Source organism: Lissotriton helveticus, chromosome 4_1, assembly GCF_964261635.1.
Source record: "Lissotriton helveticus chromosome 4_1, aLisHel1.1, whole genome shotgun sequence".
NCBI lineage: Eukaryota > Metazoa > Chordata > Amphibia > Caudata > Salamandridae > Lissotriton > Lissotriton helveticus.
Genome location: NC_136063.1, coordinates 2,087,379,285 through 2,087,397,970, shown reverse-complemented (window position 1 = coordinate 2,087,397,970; position 18,686 = coordinate 2,087,379,285).

The following is an 18,686-nucleotide window of genomic DNA, read 5'->3' as shown; positions in this document are numbered from 1 at the left end:
AGGTTTACCCCAGTTCCTTCAGAGAAACCAAACTCTGGGGCAGATTAACAAGCTTCTTGCACCACCAGTGCATCACTTTTTGACTTTTCCTGTTCTTGTAAATATGTCCCCTTTGCACTCAGCACTTTGTGCTAAAGGGGCGTTCCATAGGTGTTGCTGTTTGTGTTCCCAAGCAACACCCATGAAACCAGACATTTCCAGATTTACTAGAAATTGTAAATCTGAAAATGTGTCTTAATGCTAATACTCCCCAGGGTAGGTGTAGGCAGGTGCAACGAGGACAAATGTATTAATTTCTCCTCATTTTTTCACTCTTTCTATATGTGCTGAATTTTGCAACACACATAGAAAAAGGAAATCACCTCTGGAGATTGTTTATGTACAGGAAGGTATCCCTACCTGCACATACATAATGCCAGCAATAGCAATGCAGAACAACTTAGGAACAATTCCAATTACAGAACTTTTTTGAGAATTAAATGTTTATGAATCAAGTCTCGTACAATATATACACCCATTGCAGGCTATCATTCGTATGGAGCCAAAGAAAGAGAAGTTACCACCAACTGAGCTTCAGAAAAACCAAAAGGAAGAGTTGTCCACTTACCTTTAGATAATAATAATAATAATAAACGTTATTGTACAGTTAATAAAAACCATGACAAAAATATGCAATACCTGAATGTTTAAAAAAAAAGATTTTAAACAGAATTTTAAAAAATTGTTGGTATACGCAGAGATAATGAACCATGTATTATTCTTGTAAATGGTGTCACTAACAAAAGCAAAACAAACTGGCAAGAGTAAGTGGATGTTAATAAAGTTAAAAAAAACAAAATTCTTCCTGGTACAAAATAATATTTATTATACAAATGTTGATGTTATTCAAGATGTAACATATATAGAAGATGAAACATTACCATCAAGTGGACAGATTGAAAAAGAGAATACATCCAGATCAAAAAAAATTCATGAACAATACAGCATCCATCCCGTGCATTCTAAATTAGTCTTGTGATGTATTCCTATAGGTTCTGTATCGATCCCCCTATTCCTGACCCTATTCTGGTTAACGAGTTAACTAGCAGCCATCCCATGATGCAGAAACCGTTATCTGATTACGCCAGACCACGGCACAGGAGCGCGTTATCTGATTAGGTCATAACGCTTGCCATCTAATTAGGCAAAGCAATATTCCTCCAGCCCCTGATAAGGCATACGGAGTTCTCAAAACAAATCAAACCTATGACAACCTGGGAAAATCCCTGCGGCCATTGTTTTGATTTCTCAAAGAACTTCAGTAAAAGAATGTGCTAACGACCAGCTCGTATGACATCCTTATTGACGTATCTATGTCCATCCTTACGTCAATCTCGGCACCTTACAGGTATAAATATTACCGATATTGCCTTAAGCAAACACACGCGGTGGTGACGAGATCGGAGCAGCGAGACTTGCCGAAGCCCAGCAGAAAGCGAAGCCCACTAGCTGCCCCGCCTTCCTGATGCGCTGAGAACGAGACGCTGCCTTTCTCCTGCCAAGAAATCCAGCTCCGGCGCTTCCGAGCAGCCCTCGCAGGCAGCTTGGAATATCGAGACCTCAGACGAGAGATACCATCCCTCAACCATCCTAGATTCAAGGTACAGAGCTGAATAACCCCTTGCAGAGAATTCTTGAGTCAGTCACTTGGCAAAACAAACTTAACTTAAACTGCTACTTTCTATCCCCGCCCACGTATTAGGCTTAGGTCAGGTGCACCGGGGTAGGCGTGGTTAGAAGCACCAGTTGAGTACGATTAGTCAAATGTTTATATATATGTATCTATTTTATCCATTTTAAACCACCATATGGCTTAGAAACCATATCAATGTTTTTACAGAATTATTTTATAATTCTGCTTTTATTGTATGCACTTTACTTAACCATAAGTATTGCAATAATATCGATTCATTTCTCTTGTACGAGAAAAGAGACTGATCAATAAATAACATCTTTTATTGAACACGCCCGTCTCTTCCTTTTCTCTACAATTTGGTGAAACTAAGAATGCACGTACTGACTGAGTAAAATAAGTTGTCTTTTGTTTTCACACGACTCTAGAGATACACTCTTGATTGGGGAGAGCAAAGTTGTCATGTTCTATGGTTGTCAGAAACTAAATCCCTTCTTGTCTATCCAGGGAGGTTCAACTCCTCCTTGCCTATTCGAGAAAGTTTCTACAGAACTCTGAGCTAGCTGGCAAACCCAAAACTTTAAGTCTAATATCGACAGTAGAAGACCTAGTTAACGTCTGGTCTAGGTCTATACTATTGGAGGTATTATTCCAATGCGCAGAGCCTATTGGGATAATAGGAACTACACTACATGGCGCCCAACGTGTTTGGATAGGCGATAAAACTAACGCAAGACTTTAGAGTAACTCAGTCGTGCTTTTTCACTCAGACCCCTTTTTCCCATAATACTCCAAAGACGTCTGGAGTGGGTGAGAGGTAAAATCCGCCAAACCTCGCAGGAGGGAACTCCTATGTATGGTTCTTGGTTCAATCAACGTTGAAGGATACACTGTTCCAAAATATTGTGCATCTAATCTTTGTTTCCACAAGAAACCTGATCTGCAAACAAACAGAATAACCTTCCTGACAGTAAAATGCCAGAAAGTGATGATGAAAGAGAGAGAGCTAGAGTAGCAGCTGAAGTAATAGAAGCTGATAATACTATGCAAGAAGCAGACCCGGATATAATACTCATCCCGGTCAACATAAGAAGATCTATAACGTTAAAACTTATAGAAAATGGACTGACACCAGGAGGTGGTACAGTCATATTCGTAATTGAGGCACACGAATATCGGCAGACAGAGGTATTCTATTCATGGATAAACTTTCCAGCAGCAAATGCTGTAACAAAGGAGTTCCACTGTTATAAAATAGAGGAACCTCCGGATACCTACACTCCTTTCGAGGAAGTGGAGGTACCACTAAAATTTCAAGAGCACCTGCTCTTGTTTAATGGCGCCCTAAAACATAATAATCACATCACCAGGCTCGGTCCACTAGGTAGACCAGGAGCAACGTGGCCGGTCCTAGCCGGATACACACCACATCCAGACATCGAAAGGATGTCTGCAGCAGATGTTTTAGTACAACTAAAACAATTAATTAAAATATATAGACAACTAGTCCAATATGTAATGCGGACTTCAACCATCCAACCTGTAGTTAAAATTCCACAGCTGACCCCACATCAGGGGAACACAAATAAAATTACACCACAGAACATACAGTCCTGCCTAGGTAAAGTACCAGCTAAACGGGAACAAATACCATTCTGGTTAGCACAAAAAATAACCCAAATAGAGGCGGTGTTTCCAGACACCACCCCTGTGGATAAACACAGGATTCTGACTATCTGTCTTCCAATGGGAATCGCACCACACGTGGAGGACTGTGACACTTGGGGTACAGTCTTTGCTTCCATTTACACAAAAACACAGGGTGTACCATCCATGTCGGTAATACCAGATGTGCTAAAACAAATTCAAGACGAATACGGTCCAGAACCCGCTTTAACTCTCGGTATGAAATTACTAAAAGACTTCAAGCAGGTCTCGGCAATATTACTAGCCAACATAAAAGGAGAAGCAGCGAATGTGGCGATCCGCCAGAGGTTAAAAGAGACAGATATACCAGACCAACCAGCTGAAATTGCCAGAATTATAGAAAAATCCTATGAAGAACTAGGTAGAGATAGTTTGGGTGAAATACCAGTAAAGCCCCAACTAATTGAAAGTCCTGAAAAAATATTTATTAAAAATATTCTAAACAGTCAAAAGAAGAACTGGGATGGAAACAAACAATCCAATCCAAAAGAAAAGAGATTCCAGTCCAGAGGAAGGTCTCCTCGGCGGAGAGAAAGATCTCCGGACCAAGGACCCAAGTCTCCCCAAAGGGAGCCCTCTGTGAAAAAATACAACCTTAGAAATAGGGATAACATAAAGAAACCGGATAGATATCAAGATTTTGATACACGTCCCTCTCAATCTTTTCAGACTTCCTCGCAGAAATTGGAAAGAAGAGGACGATCGGAACCCAGGGAAGGGCACGTCAAGTCCAAAGACAAGGAACCTGCTCATCCAAATAAAAAATTACAGTTTCCAAAAAAGAAGGTAGCCAGTATTAAAGTATTCAACAATGCCGAGAATACTGAGGACACAGCTGAAAAACGGAGAGTGGGCTCAGACAATGCTAGACAGCGCAGCAGAAGTGAGCATAGCACGCAAAGTCCTTATGAATCATCTGGAGACAGTGGACACGAATGAATACATTCAGGTGGAAACTGCAGACACCAGAGTTAGCAAACCTCACAAAATATATGAAATAACTTTACGTATAGAAGGGGATAAGACTAGGAAAATAAGGGGCCTTTTTTGGGATAATCTCTCCAAGGGCTATGACATCCTTCTAGCTGAAAAAGATTGGCCACCAGAGTTCGTCAGGGAGTGCCCACATGGCGAAGAAATAATTATGCCTGCCTTCTCAAATCATATTCCAATTCATAAAAAATATACACTTGCAAAAAAGTGGGCAGTAGCTCAAGCTCCTGCTTTATATAAAAATCATGTAGGATGGGATGAGGAGTCTCCTCCTCACAAAATCCAGTTAAAATCACAACCTACTGCACAAAGGCAGTATCCAATCAAGCAAGAAGCTAAAAAACAGGTAAAAGAAATTCTAGATCAACTAGAATACCAGGGGGTGATTGAAACTTGCACCTCACAAATGAACAACCCTTTGTTTCCTGTCTCCAAACCAGACAATTCATATCGTCTAGTTTTGGATTACAGACACCTTAACTCATGTTGCAAAACTTTTGCAGTACAAAACTCGCATAGTGCTGCACTAATGAATAACATAGTGCGCAAAAAATATAAAACAACATTAGACATCTCTAATGGATTCTTTTGTCAAAATATAGCACCAGAGAGCAGATACTTGTCAGCGTTCTCAATAAATGGCGCTCAAAAAGAATTCTGTTGGTTACCCCAGGGGTACAAGAACAGCCCAGGAGTATTCTCAGCGAGGGTAACAGAATTACTACAAACATATGATGACGAAGCATTATCGTATGTCGACGACATATACCTAACAGATGATGACTTGGAAACTCACTTGAAGAGAGTGAACACCATAATACTTGGGTTCGCGGCAGAGGGTTACAAATTCAACTTTAAAAAATCTAGAATTGCCCATCTAACAGTCCTGTTCTTAGGATATGAATTATCAAGTGAAGGCAAAAGCCTGGCTGACAATTTCCTAGAGAAATGTGCCGTACTCCAAGCACCTAGAACACTAAAAAACCTACAGTCAATTCTAGGCTTCCTAAATTTCGGAAGAACATACATTGCAAATTACACAGAAAGGGTCAAACCCCTTTATGATCTAATAAAACCAGATTTTAAAAAAACCAATTGGACTCAAAAACACACAGAAATTCTGAGATCCTTACAAACAGATATGTTAATTAAAACAAAACTAGAAACACGTGATAACACACGCAACCTTGTGAATCGAGTCATCCCAGGAAGATGCGGATTCACATACCTGACTTCTAATGAGGGAGAAAAGGTACCAATTGCATTCAAATCACACTTGTACACTAAAGCTGAAAAGAAATTCAGCATTAAAGAAAACATTGTTCATGCAGTTCAGACCGCAATAGCTAGAGAAAAAGATAAAGCTGATGGTAGACACATCACAGTCAGAACAGCAGAATCAGCCTTTGAGGCATTAACAACCCCGTGTAATTTACCAACAACAGCATTGAATCCGGAATGGATACAATGGGTGAATTCCATTACAATGGACAAAGTAAAATACTACTTTGATCCAGAACTAGATGAACTAAAATATCTAGAATATGAAAGAATATTCCCTCTGCCAATCGACATTCTGCCATTACGACAGTACGCTTGTGTAATCTATACAGACGGACATGCTCAACCATCCGTTTGGGGAGAACAAGCATACAACCCCACATGTGAGATTACAAAAGAAGTGTGGCGCGGAGGTATACTAAGACCTCTATTAACAAAAACACACTCAGTAGAAACTAATTCAGAACAACAGACTGAAATAATAGCATTGAAAATGGCGCTAGATAATGCAGATCGCGAATTCCCGACACTCATAGTGTCCGATTCGTATTACTGCGTCAAATCATATAACAACGATTTACAGAAATGGATTCAAAACGGTTACAAAGATGACACAGGTGCAACAATAAAGCAAAAACTGCTTTGGGAACAAATAGTTCTGTTAAAAAAGGAACTACCAAAGACTCACGTGATACACTCACTGAGTCATCAGCGTGATGGCGTTCACGTTGCAGGGAATTCATCGGCTGAGAAAGCCACAACGGTAGCAACTAAATCGGCTTCCGTAGCTAGGAAAAAGCATGCAGTAAAATACATTGACGGTGAAACAATGCTGGCGGTGAAAACGTCATCAAAAAGCGACTGCTCAGCGTTACCGATCAGTTACCCACTCGAATATACATACATAATCGGTGCGAACTCCGTTCCTTTTGCTCGAATCCCTGGAGTGGGGGATAGAGTAATTCCAAACAAGGACAGGAGAACTTTGTTAATAGCAGACGCACATATGGGCAAGGGTCTCAGACACCTCAAACTAAAAGATTCTCTGGAAGAACTACAATCAGTGTACTGGTGGCCAGGCATGAGCCTGCATCATCACATTTTTGTAAAAAAATGCCCGGGCTGCAACAGAGATCGCAGCGGCGAGAGGAACGGGGTAATACCATGGCGTTTCACGCAATAAGGGCTAAACAATAATCAGTGAAACAAGTGTAAATAATGCGTCCCATTAACAAATAAAGACTAGTTTCCACTTATAAATGTAGACCCCAGCACTCGGCTGACGTCGGGACTGTTATACAAAGATTTGCGAGTCTAAATGGCATATACGCTAGGAGCATGCTACGTTTGACCAATGTTTTCACTTTAGCCCTCAAGCTTGTGGGAAAGCACGGCCAAATGAGCATAGCGAAGCGGGATTCTTCTCACTTCCTTCCTGAGGGATACGGGATGGTGTAAAGAAAAAACCAAGGCATAAAGCAATCTATAACAGCAAAGGTATTAGGTTCGGGAGCTGGGTGGGTCAAACATCTAATAAGTGTCCAACGTAGTCTAAACAACTTGCCAAGAAATTCTCTGAGGGGATTCAGTCCGTACGAATTACTGTTTGGGACTAGGATGCTAGTCTTAGATCTTGACAGTCAGACTTCAGTGGTGAAAGAAAAAAGCTTTGATATCAAAGATCGTTTGGCTATTTTACAGGACTTAAACGAAACAAGAAAAGACCTGAGCAACATAAAGTTGAAACAGCAGCCAACAACCACTGAAGAACCACCACCTGTCCCAGCAAGACCTGTCTGGATTCCAAAAATCGGGGATCTAGTCAGAGAAAAGATCGCGGTAAAGAAGGAATTTGGGCCTTCTTACAGAAAAGCAGTTCCTGTCTTGTCCATCAACGGGACAAGATCAGTTATATTACCGCCACTTGCTGGTAAAAAGGAGAACCGAGTTGTATCCATCGACCTGGTAAAACCACAATCATGTGGCCGATAACAAACAGTAGGCCAAGTGGACTCCCGATAAGTAGTAGAACACCAAGGTTTGCTACAAGTACAGAGGTGCTAACTAAAAGGCTAATCACATTCGAAACGCCTACAGAACAACAACAAGGACTATGCAACAATGCAATGGAACTCACACCTCTGAAAACCCAAATAAAAACATTTAGTAGAGACACACCAACCTACAATGAAGTAACAAATGAATATGCTGAAGCTGCAAGAAACAGTAATCCTGAAGCAATTGGAACAATAGACAGAACGGTATCCGGCTACTTCATCAACTTTGATGATTCTTCTGAAGATCTAAGTGAATCAAAGACACAGCCATCAACAAAAACTTTTAAAGATAAAGCTAAGGAACTTTTGAAACAGCTGAAAGAAACCTATCTGATTTCCCTGTGGATTGAATTTTGGGTGTCCTTTGGTGTATTTATCCTGATACTTTGGCTCATCATGATACTATGTTTGGGATGCTTCATTCAGGGAAAATATGCTAAAATGGACACAGCAAGCCAGAAAATCAACTTGATCCTCAAGCCACACACGTCTTCACACGTCAAGAAAAGAGAACTTTCTTCAGTCAATTTCACAGCCAATCCTATACCGGGTGGGGTAGCATGGGACAATACTGACTATGAAATTTATGGTCCGGTTGAGATCCTCAAATATCCACACCAAATCAAGATCTCGTTGAGTGACTTTGTAAAACCAAACTCATTTGCTGATGATTGGGACTTTGAAAGTATTAATAACATGATGTCTGATCTAGTGATGTCTGCTAAATTTACCAAACATGATTATTTGCAGGGTTCATCTAATTATGATAGTATGTACTGCTACAACCACTATGGTAACCATTTTTTACATAAATCAGCACAACCTAGAAATGTTTTAAATTATAATCAATGGGAACATTGTGCAACCCCTCCAAAAGGAAGCTCAAGAACCTTTTATGACAAATATTCATACTTTTCAGGGTTCAACACAAGTAATGCTGAAACATTTTATTTCAAATTGTCAAATAAGACAGGAACAAAAACCATGCTTACAAACACGAAATTGATATATTCGGACTCATTTTTTGAACAAATGAATACATTTGGTTTTGATTATTGGGACAAAAATGTTGAAGTAAAAAGTGTTTGGGGTACAAAAGAATGGCAAGTACAAGGTATAGAATCATTGTTTAGAGCCTGCATGATCCCAGAACAAATTATATTCTTGAATGAAAGTATTCAACAAACTACCTGTCTTGGATTAGCCAAAATCAAAGACTTAAATAAACCGTCTATTCCAAAACCAACAATGAACAGCAATAACTCTGCAGATGAAGAGATAGACGTAAACTATGTATTAAACCAAAACAGAACAAATCCTGATTGGAAACAATGGTTGATCTGGCCCACAGATACTAATAACTGTCAAGACAGATTCCTGAACAAAACACAGGGGTTCAAATTGACCAGGCCAGACCCTAGATATTCCCAAAGACAACACCCAGGGATAATCACCACCTACAGTGTGGGCAAACTCTGCCTTCAATGGCTAAAAACTTCCACACTGACAGAAATTAAGCAACACCTAACTTTACTTACTGATGGTGCTGACTTGCGTGATTTCATTATGGGACCGTGCAAACAGCGTCAAAAACGCTTCATAGCAGCCTCCATATATGCAGCTTACAACGAGGCCTGGAAGATAACTCAAATTGAGACAGCAGAAAGTATACGGGAAATTGACCGTATTACTTTGGAAAAATCGCTTTCTGTAGTGGACAATGGGTTAATGACTCTGTCCTCCAGAATCTTTTCATTGGACAGCATTGTGTCATCAGCAATCGACATAATATCGCAAGACTTATTGTTGTTACAACACGGTCAGTCTCAATTGCGTTCTATTGTACAGCTTGGCTGGACGTTACAAAATCTGCGTTCAGGCTATGTGCCTTGGCGTTTAATCAACACAACGTCACTATTCAATATCTTTAACCTTACTGATAAACAGATCAGTATGGCACAGAAGGGTGCTGATTATACAATCCTGAGCATTGAGAAACTCGAGAGATTACCATTGACAATGTCAGAACGACCTGTCATTGAATGGATAATACATGGGATAATTAATATTCCGATATCTACTTTCAGGTTTCAATACTGCCAAAAATGTATACAGGCTGGCATGTACGAAAAATTGGGAAAAGGGTACATTAAGACAACATGGAACTTGCCCTATTCACATGCATGTGTCAGTAATAAAGGACAGAAAGTGTTTCTTAGTGGCAATAATTGTGCAATGTCACTAAGCGGTACACTTCTGTGTAATGGAATTAGTTTGCATGGAGCCTGTGAAGGGAACTCAAATAACCTTTCATGTCACCAGCTAGGCGCACCTGCAACAGAGATAGAACCATTCTTTAAAAGACTCTATAACGGGAGTTACATTCTAATTGTGGATCGCAGATGTTGTAGTCTACAGCCCGGGGTTCCTTATCTCATCAGTACGACTGCGAAGGTCATGTGCTGTGGACGCTTATTGTTCCCCAGCTCCTTTCCAGACAGGGAGGCAAGGGCATGGCCTAACTTGAAAATTACTTCTATTCGAGTTGATACTTTAAGCAGAATGAAAACAGTGCTTCTTCAGACGCCGACCAGGCTCACGTCATCAAAAGAAACGTATGATCTCCTAGTCGCAAGGACGACTGCAGAGATTCACTCATTATTATCAACTAATTCCCCCATACATTTCGCAGAAATCCTGAATGAAATCTTAAATATTTCTGATACCAGTGGAGTCTCAAATGTATTTAAGACAGTATTTTCGATGGCATTAACACCATTCAAAGCCATACTGGGTATTTTTCCAGATTTCTTCCATTCGATTTTTGGAGGAGTTCCCCTCATTTTGGGACTAATTGCAGGAATCCTATTCTTAGTCCTTATATTTCGTTATGGCAAACCATGTCACAGACAAAACACCCGCGACAAGGGAAGAAACAATCCGAGCCATTGGATACCGGGACCCGATATCAAAAATCCTGGGACTAACCCGGCTTAGAGACCTGAACATGACTTGGTTTCTTTCATTTCGGCCGATATGGCAAAGATGTGTTTTACCTGTATTAAGGTGCATGCTGTGCGGAGAAGAATGCGTGTTGGACACCTGTCTGACGCTACAATCGGATGCGCCAATGGATGCAGAAACATTGTTGGGTCCGGTAAAGGCTCATGCATTGTGCTGCCCTCAACGGCTGCCAATCCTGATGACGGCATTCGTGGAAACTTCACCACCACGATTAAGGGGTAGTGAAGATCAAGATGAAAGCAGCATCGATCAGGTACAACCTTCTGTCAGCAATACTACTCAAAACGTCAATGGAGACAATCATGCTCATGAATGCATGGTTACATCCTTTTCCGAATTAGTGGAACTCTCACAGGAAGCTGTTGACAGTTTTTTCAGCAGTCTCAATGATATGATGTTCTCACCAGAGCAGAAATAATGACTCTTGAACAAGCTAGCACACGGCGTTCCCGACACCTTGAATTTGGCCTTCAACTTTAATAATAAAGTAGCAAGATCAACTTTTCCTCCAGTCCACGGACAGCAAATTTTTTAGCAGCCCCAAATTTTTTTTAATTTTACGGGACACTTTTCTTCTGCTTAAAGTAAGAACTATTCTTAGAGAACTAATTTCTGTTTTTAGAAACTTCATAGACATTAGCTGCCCGCTGGTATGTTCATAAATATTTTTTTTCTCTTGGACTGTGATGAAGTGGTCTCGAACTTTTCTTCTGTATTAAGAGCCATTTCATGTGTAATTCTCATATTCGATTACTAATAATGTATACATGCGTGATTAATTTAGCATTAGTCTACTGCTTAAGTGCATATAGTACATATGGCTATTTTATTTTTCCCGTACATTACATAATTTTGAAATGCATTATATGTATTTTGGGGTGGTACGGTATACACGATACTCTACAGTATGTTTTACTATGCCTAGATTCGTAAATATGGCCATAGTTAGCGTGGAGTGGGTGTGATGTATTCCTATAGGTTCTGTATCGATCCCCCTATTCCTGACCCTATTCTGGTTAACGAGTTAACTAGCAGCCATCCCATGATGCAGAAACCGTTATCTGATTACGCCAGACCACGGCACAGGAGCGCGTTATCTGATTAGGTCATAACGCTTGCCATCTAATTAGGCAAAGCAATATTCCTCCAGCCCCTGATAAGGCATACGGAGTTCTCAAAACAAATCAAACCTATGACAACCTGGGAAAATCACTGAGGCCATTGTTTTGATTTCTCAAAGAACTTCAGTAAAAGAATGTGCTAACGACCAGCTCGTATGACATCCTTATTGACGTATCTATGTCCATCCTTACGTCAATCTCGGCACCTTACAGGTATAAATATTACCGATATTGCCTTAAGCAAACACACGCGGTGGTGACAAGATCGGAGCAGCGAGACTTGCCGAAGCCCAGCAGAAAGCGAAGCCCACTAGCTGCCCCGCCTTCCTGACGCGCTGAGAACGAGACGCTGCCTTTCTCCTGCCGAGAAATCCAGCTCCGGCGCTTCCGAGCAGCCCTCGCAGGCAGCTTGGAATATCGAGACCTCAGACGAGAGATACCATCCCTCAACCATCCTAGATTCATGGTACAGAGCTGAATAACCCCTTGCAGAGAATTCTTGAGTCAGTCACTTGGCAAAACAAACTTAACTTAAACTGCTACTTTCTATCCCCGCCCACGTATTAGGCTTAGGTCAGGTACACCGGGGTAGGCGTAGTTAGAAGCACCAGTTGAGTACGATTAGTAAAATGTTTATATATATGTATCTATTTTATCCATTTTAAACCACCATATGGCTTAGAAACCATATCAATGTTTTTACAGTATTATTTTATAATTCTGCTTTTATTGTATGCACTTTACTTAACCATAAGTATTGCAATAATATCGATTCATTTCTCTTGTACGAGAAAAGAGACTGATCAATAAATAACATCTTTTATTGAACACGCCCGTCTCTTCCTTTTCTCTACAATCTGGTGAAACTAAGAATGCACGTACTGAATGAGTAAAATAAGTTGTCTTTTGTTTTCACACGACTCTAGAGATACACTCTTGATTAGGGGAGAGCAAAGTTGTCATGTTCTATGGTTGTCAGAAACTAAATCCCTTCTTGTCTATCCAGGGAGGTTCAACTCCTCCTTGCCTATTCGAGAAAGTTCCTAGTGAACTCTGAGCTAGCTGCCAAACCCAAAACTTTAAGTCTAATATCGACAGTAGAAGACCTAGTTAACGTCTGGTCTAGGTCTATACTATTGGAGGTATTATTCCAATGCGCAGAGCCTATTGGGATAATAGGAACTACACTACAGTCTATGGAGATGCTATTGATCTCTTTCAAATGAAACAAACAAAAGGTGCTCCCATGAGTGTGTGGGAGTAACGTTTAGAGGCTCTCTGTTTTCCACAGCTGTTTCCCAGTGAAGCAGGTGTTCATGATCATGACTGCCCTTTACAGAAACCAGCAGGTTAATACCAGTCAACCTGATTGTATTCAGAGGATCCAAGATTTCAGATGCCAGTGCATTCCATAGATTATCCAGCTTCTGTTTGAGGGTCACTTGTCTGGACTTTCAGATGCTGTAAACCACATACTGAAGGCAGGAGATAATCTTTAAAATCTCTCTGTAAAGCAATTCATTGCAACTTGATTAATTTGTTGCCAATCTAGAGTGGCACCAAAAAATATTGCTATTGTCATCATAGAGAATTAAAATGTATGTTAAGAAACTTAAGTGCACATACTTGATTTCTGACACTCAGTTGTGCTGAGCGCACATGGAATGACCTGCTTGAACTTTTTTAGAGAAGCGCACTCAAACAATAAGGAGATCAATCTGAAGACAGTAGGCAAACGTTGCTCTTTGGATCCTGTTATTGCTTGCAGATATTTTAACAAAAGTTTCCAAGCCATGCTCTCATTCATGTACAACAAAATAAATCCTACTCTTCGCAAAGTAACTAATTTCTTTTGGTGTAAAGAGTACCAAGCAAAAGTGCTCCTCATATTCACACGCTGTTATGGACAAAAGATGCACCAAAATTTGGAACAGACAGTGATAAGACAGCAGAGAAAGAGGCCCGAAGCAACAAGTTCTGTGCTTTCACAGGCATAGATGTGAGAAATACTGCCATTAAAAATACAGATGCAAAGGAAAATGTTACAGAATCTGTTGATTCAGATTACCACGGCCTGTCATTTTCCGAGGAAAACTGAGCAGATTTTTCTCTGTAGTCAGACATACACTGAAAAATACATACAACCTGAGAAAAACAGAGGGCTCCAAGTAAACTAATGAGTATTAATCTGTGATTTTTTAAATGTGGAATATAGATAAGGATATACAATTTGTTGTAGACAATTCCATTGCTGTTGTTGGGAACGTCACTTCATATATTACAAAATAAGAGAAAAGAGAGTTAAAGAAGATGAAGGAGGAGATTTCCGCAGAAGATACTAACCCAAAAAGTGTACAGCTTCAGCGTGAAAATGATTTACCACAGAGAAAGATGAGGGTTCTATGAGTGCCGTTATTGGTTTAACTCAGCCAATTTGTTCTCAAAGTCGAGGGGAAATGTTTGGGTAAGTCAAAGCCTTGCAACTTAAGTATGTGAAATAGAGTGTTATAAACTTTTCCAGAACATGTGCCTTTATGAAGTACTTCAACACTACAGATACAAAAAGCAATGTAACAGAAAACATGGAAAAAATCAATTATGCGGAAGTTGGATGTGACGGTTGTTTGGCGAGACACACAAAATGACATTGAATCAACCACAGAAAACGTAGTTGCCATACTCCAGACAGAAAATAGTTTTTCTATTTAGCACGTCGACAACTTTTAAATCCTTGGCGTGTTGAATCAGAATGACTTGGAGACTATAGGGCATATGTATGAACGGAAATTTCAGTCGCAAACGCTGCGATTCGCAAATAAGCAGTGTTTGCGACTACAAATTCAGTAAACGGGATGTTTGAGGACAATCGCATTGCAAAATTAAGGAATCGCAATGTTTGCCATTCCTTAACTTTGCGTAAGCATTTAAGGAATCGTAAAATGCTATTCCGTAAATGCTATACAGAAAGCACTCAAGTTTTGCGATTTCTCCTTTAGAAATTGCAAATTACCACCAACTTCAAGTTCTTGGTAATTTGCGATTTCTTCACAAAAGCACTTTTTGGCATTTGTGAAGGTGCCATGTGGCTCACATACATGCCCTTAGGGCATGTATGTGCGCCATATGCGCACACATGTTCATTTCAGAGGTGCATCAGGGTGTCCTTATGACACCCTTGCACCCTTGAAATTATTCTCAATTTGCGATTCTCAAATTGCGAATCGCAAATTGAAAATGACTTCCCATTCATTCCAATGGGCCTCCTGGCCCATAGAAATGAAAGGGAAAGTATTCCTTAATTGCGATTTCGCAATTTGCTAATCGCAATTAAGGAATACTAAGAAATTGCAAAAAATTGCGATTTTTTACATACATCCCATTTTGCAATTCTCAAATAGTAATTGTCAAAAAATCGCTATTTGAGAATCGCAAACAGGGATTTTCATACATATGCCCCAAAGACTGCTATAAAGATTCTTTCAATGTTGTGAAAGACAGCATTCACTGCAGTCTTTCCAAACTATTTGCAGTTTTAAATTATGAGATCAAACAGGAAAGAATAATTGCTGCTGAGAAAGCTAAGGAGAGTTCCCAAAGAAGTCAAAGTTTTGCACCGCTGAGTCAAGCTCCTCTTGGACAAGCCATTATTGAAAACAAAGCTATAATAGCCATGAATGAGGAGAAAACTGCAATGTAACAAGCAAGACAGGAAACTGTTTATTTCAAACAGTTAGTTGGATAACTGAATAATTAACATAAGGAAATGTACATAGATGTAAAATAGAAAATAGAGCACCAATTCCTTCATGAGAAGAAAGAATGCAAATGCTCATAATTTAAGCTTATACTAATTTACGTCAGTGGTCAAGCTGGCACAGGGAGAAGCTTTTATTTAAAGTTCTCACCACTTACCTACGGCAGACAACAAAATCAAATTCATCCAGTGTAGTAACAGCACTCACTACATTAGCTGCACACAACATTAAAGGAATTACTCTACATCAACTACTAATTCTACCTGTTGATCACGACAATAAACTGGAATACCAAAAGTTATCCATGAGGTGTCAAGAGTATTGAAGAAGCTTAAGCTTTTGATCCTCAATGAGGTGAGCATGGTCTCAAATGTAATGCTTGCCCTCGTACACTTGAAGATTTTAAAAGCAGAGTATGACATTCTGTTTGGAGGAAAGCATTTAATTGTCTTTGGTGACCTACTGCAACTTACCCAAGTCAAAAGACAGCCTGTTCTGAGTGATGAAAATAGGAATTATTTGGTAAGTATTGGCAATGTAAACATTTTGCTAAACATCCAATACAAGGAACTTCTGAAAAATATGCATTAGGCATCTGATGTGGAATACAGAAATATTCTGAAAGCCAATAGAGTAGGAGTTCTGACAATAGAGGGGAAACATACCTTAGAACATTGACTTAGCAGGAAACATTTCTCCTCTAAGAGCACAGCTAATGTTCAGTTTCATGAAGAAGGGAATTTCATTGTCTGTTTAATGTCTACACTATCAGAGTACTCCAATTTTCTTGAACAATTACTTAAACAAGAGAGAGAAGAAATGATGGAAATTACAGCTATTGACAAAATGGAACACCAGGGAATGACAGTATTGCTAAGTGGAAAGCTACAAGCAAAGTTGGATTCATTAATCAAATCTGAATCCAGGACTCCAGGATTAGAAAAGTGTTTACGGGTGCGCCAAAACTTTAGAGTGGTTTTGCAGTGCAATTTAGATGTTGAAGAAGGATTATTAAATGGTGCAATGGGTAAAGTTATTGATATAATAACTTTTCCAAATAGGGAGAGGTTGAATATTTAAAGCACATTGGCTGATGTGTTGTTCTTTTTTGCTGGCAAAAGACTTATATGTCCGGGGGCAGCAGTTTCCAGTGTCTCTACCATCCGCTGTAACTATCAATAAATCCCACGTTTTAAGCATTAACACAGCTTTTATTAACATTGGTGATACTGTATTTAAAGAAGGTATGTCATATGTTGCATTGTCTTGAGTAAGAACAGTGTCCAGTTTGTTTTTGGTTGATTTTGATAATAGTAAAGTTAGTGCCAATGCCAGCTGTGTCAGAGTGTACAATCTGTTGAGAAATGTATATGCTCCTTGTTTCGGAGAGTATCCCATTAATGAAACATGGATAATTTGTCCAAAGCGAAAGCTCACAAAAGAATGAATAGAAGGAAAACAAGGAATGTGTTAAGAAAAAAAACTGGAAAATGAGGGAGATAATATAGGTTACAAGTTGTCAAACAAAGCTTGTGTCAACTGCTATGTAAATGTTGTTCTCAATGTACTATTTCATTTACCACATCTTATAAATGGAATTAAACAGAAACCACAGAAGAGATTATGCTCTGCACTGTGTGCTTTGCTGCAGCTTTTACACAGTGATAGGACTGCAATACATTGTGCTTTAGGCATTTGAGATCTAGTAGATATATGCAGTGGATCAGTACAATTTACTCAGAACCTTCAACAAGATGCGCAGGAAATTGTAATGGTCATCCTTGGGGTTTTAGAAGAAGAAATAAATACGGGTGACTTATTGACTGAGTTACATGTTGAACCATGACTGTGAAGATTGCTCTTTTACGTCTACCAGTCTAATAAGTTCTGAGATATTTCTACACTTAACACTAGTGGATTCCAAACAGAGCATTTGACAGATCGATTAAAATGTCTAACCTCAATATGACTAGCCAAATTGTAGATGATGTACATCTGCTGGTGATGAGCGCGAGGTCTTCCTGGCATCAAGGGGATCCATTTGAAGGTCTTGCGAAATGTGCGGAGGGTGTTGAAGCAAGTGGAGGATACAGTGTTGATCTGGTGGTTCATGGTGAGTGAGGAGTTGAGCATGAGGACGAGTTTGCGAGCGTAGTCTGTTGAGGTGGGTGGATTTCCAAGGGTGGTGGGCCACCAGGTGTTGTCCCATGTGGAAGGGGAGGAGCCTAGGATGAGGACTTCTGTTTTATCCGAGTTGAGCTTCAGGGAGCTGCTGCTAATCCACGTTGTGACGTTTTTCATCCGAACTTGGGAACTGCGCATGGTGATGTTGGGTTCCTTGGTGAGGGGGAGGATGAGTTGGGTGTCGGTGTATGAGACTATGTTAAGTCCTTTTTTACTGATGATGGTTGTGAGGGGGGCCATGTAGATGTTGAAGAGCATGGGGATGAGAAGGATCCTTGGGGTACTCCGCCTGTGATCTCTGTAGGTTCGGAGAGGAAGGGCGGGAGTCTTATTCTTTGTGTTCTGTCTGTGAGGAAAGATCGAATCCAGTCTAAGAATGTTCCCTGGATGCCAGCATCGTGGAGACTGGCAGCTAGTGTGTGTAACAGTGTAGAAGGCTGCTGAAAGGTACAGTAGAATGAGGGCGGCTGTGTGGCCTTGGTCGAGGAGGGTGCAGATGTCTTCGGTGGTGACTATGATGTTGGTCTTGGTGCTGTGGTTGCTGCAGAATACAGATTGGAAGGTATCTAAGATGTTGTTGATTTCTGTGAAGTGGGCTAGCTGGGTGTTGATGACTTTCTCAATGACTTTGGCAGAATAAGGGAGTAGTGAGATGGGCCTGAGGTTCCGTATACATATAAGTGGAAAATACTTTATATTAATGCTGCAGCGAGGCTGAGCAGACGGATCTAAATTGGAAACCAAAATTGCAAGCTTCTAAGCAGACTTATTCTACTATGGCTAATATCTTTCATGAAAGAATGAATGTAACATCTGGACACTATACTGTCAATTTAAATAGTGAAAGTGGGTGGACGGATTGCAATGACAACAACAATATATTCAAACTAAA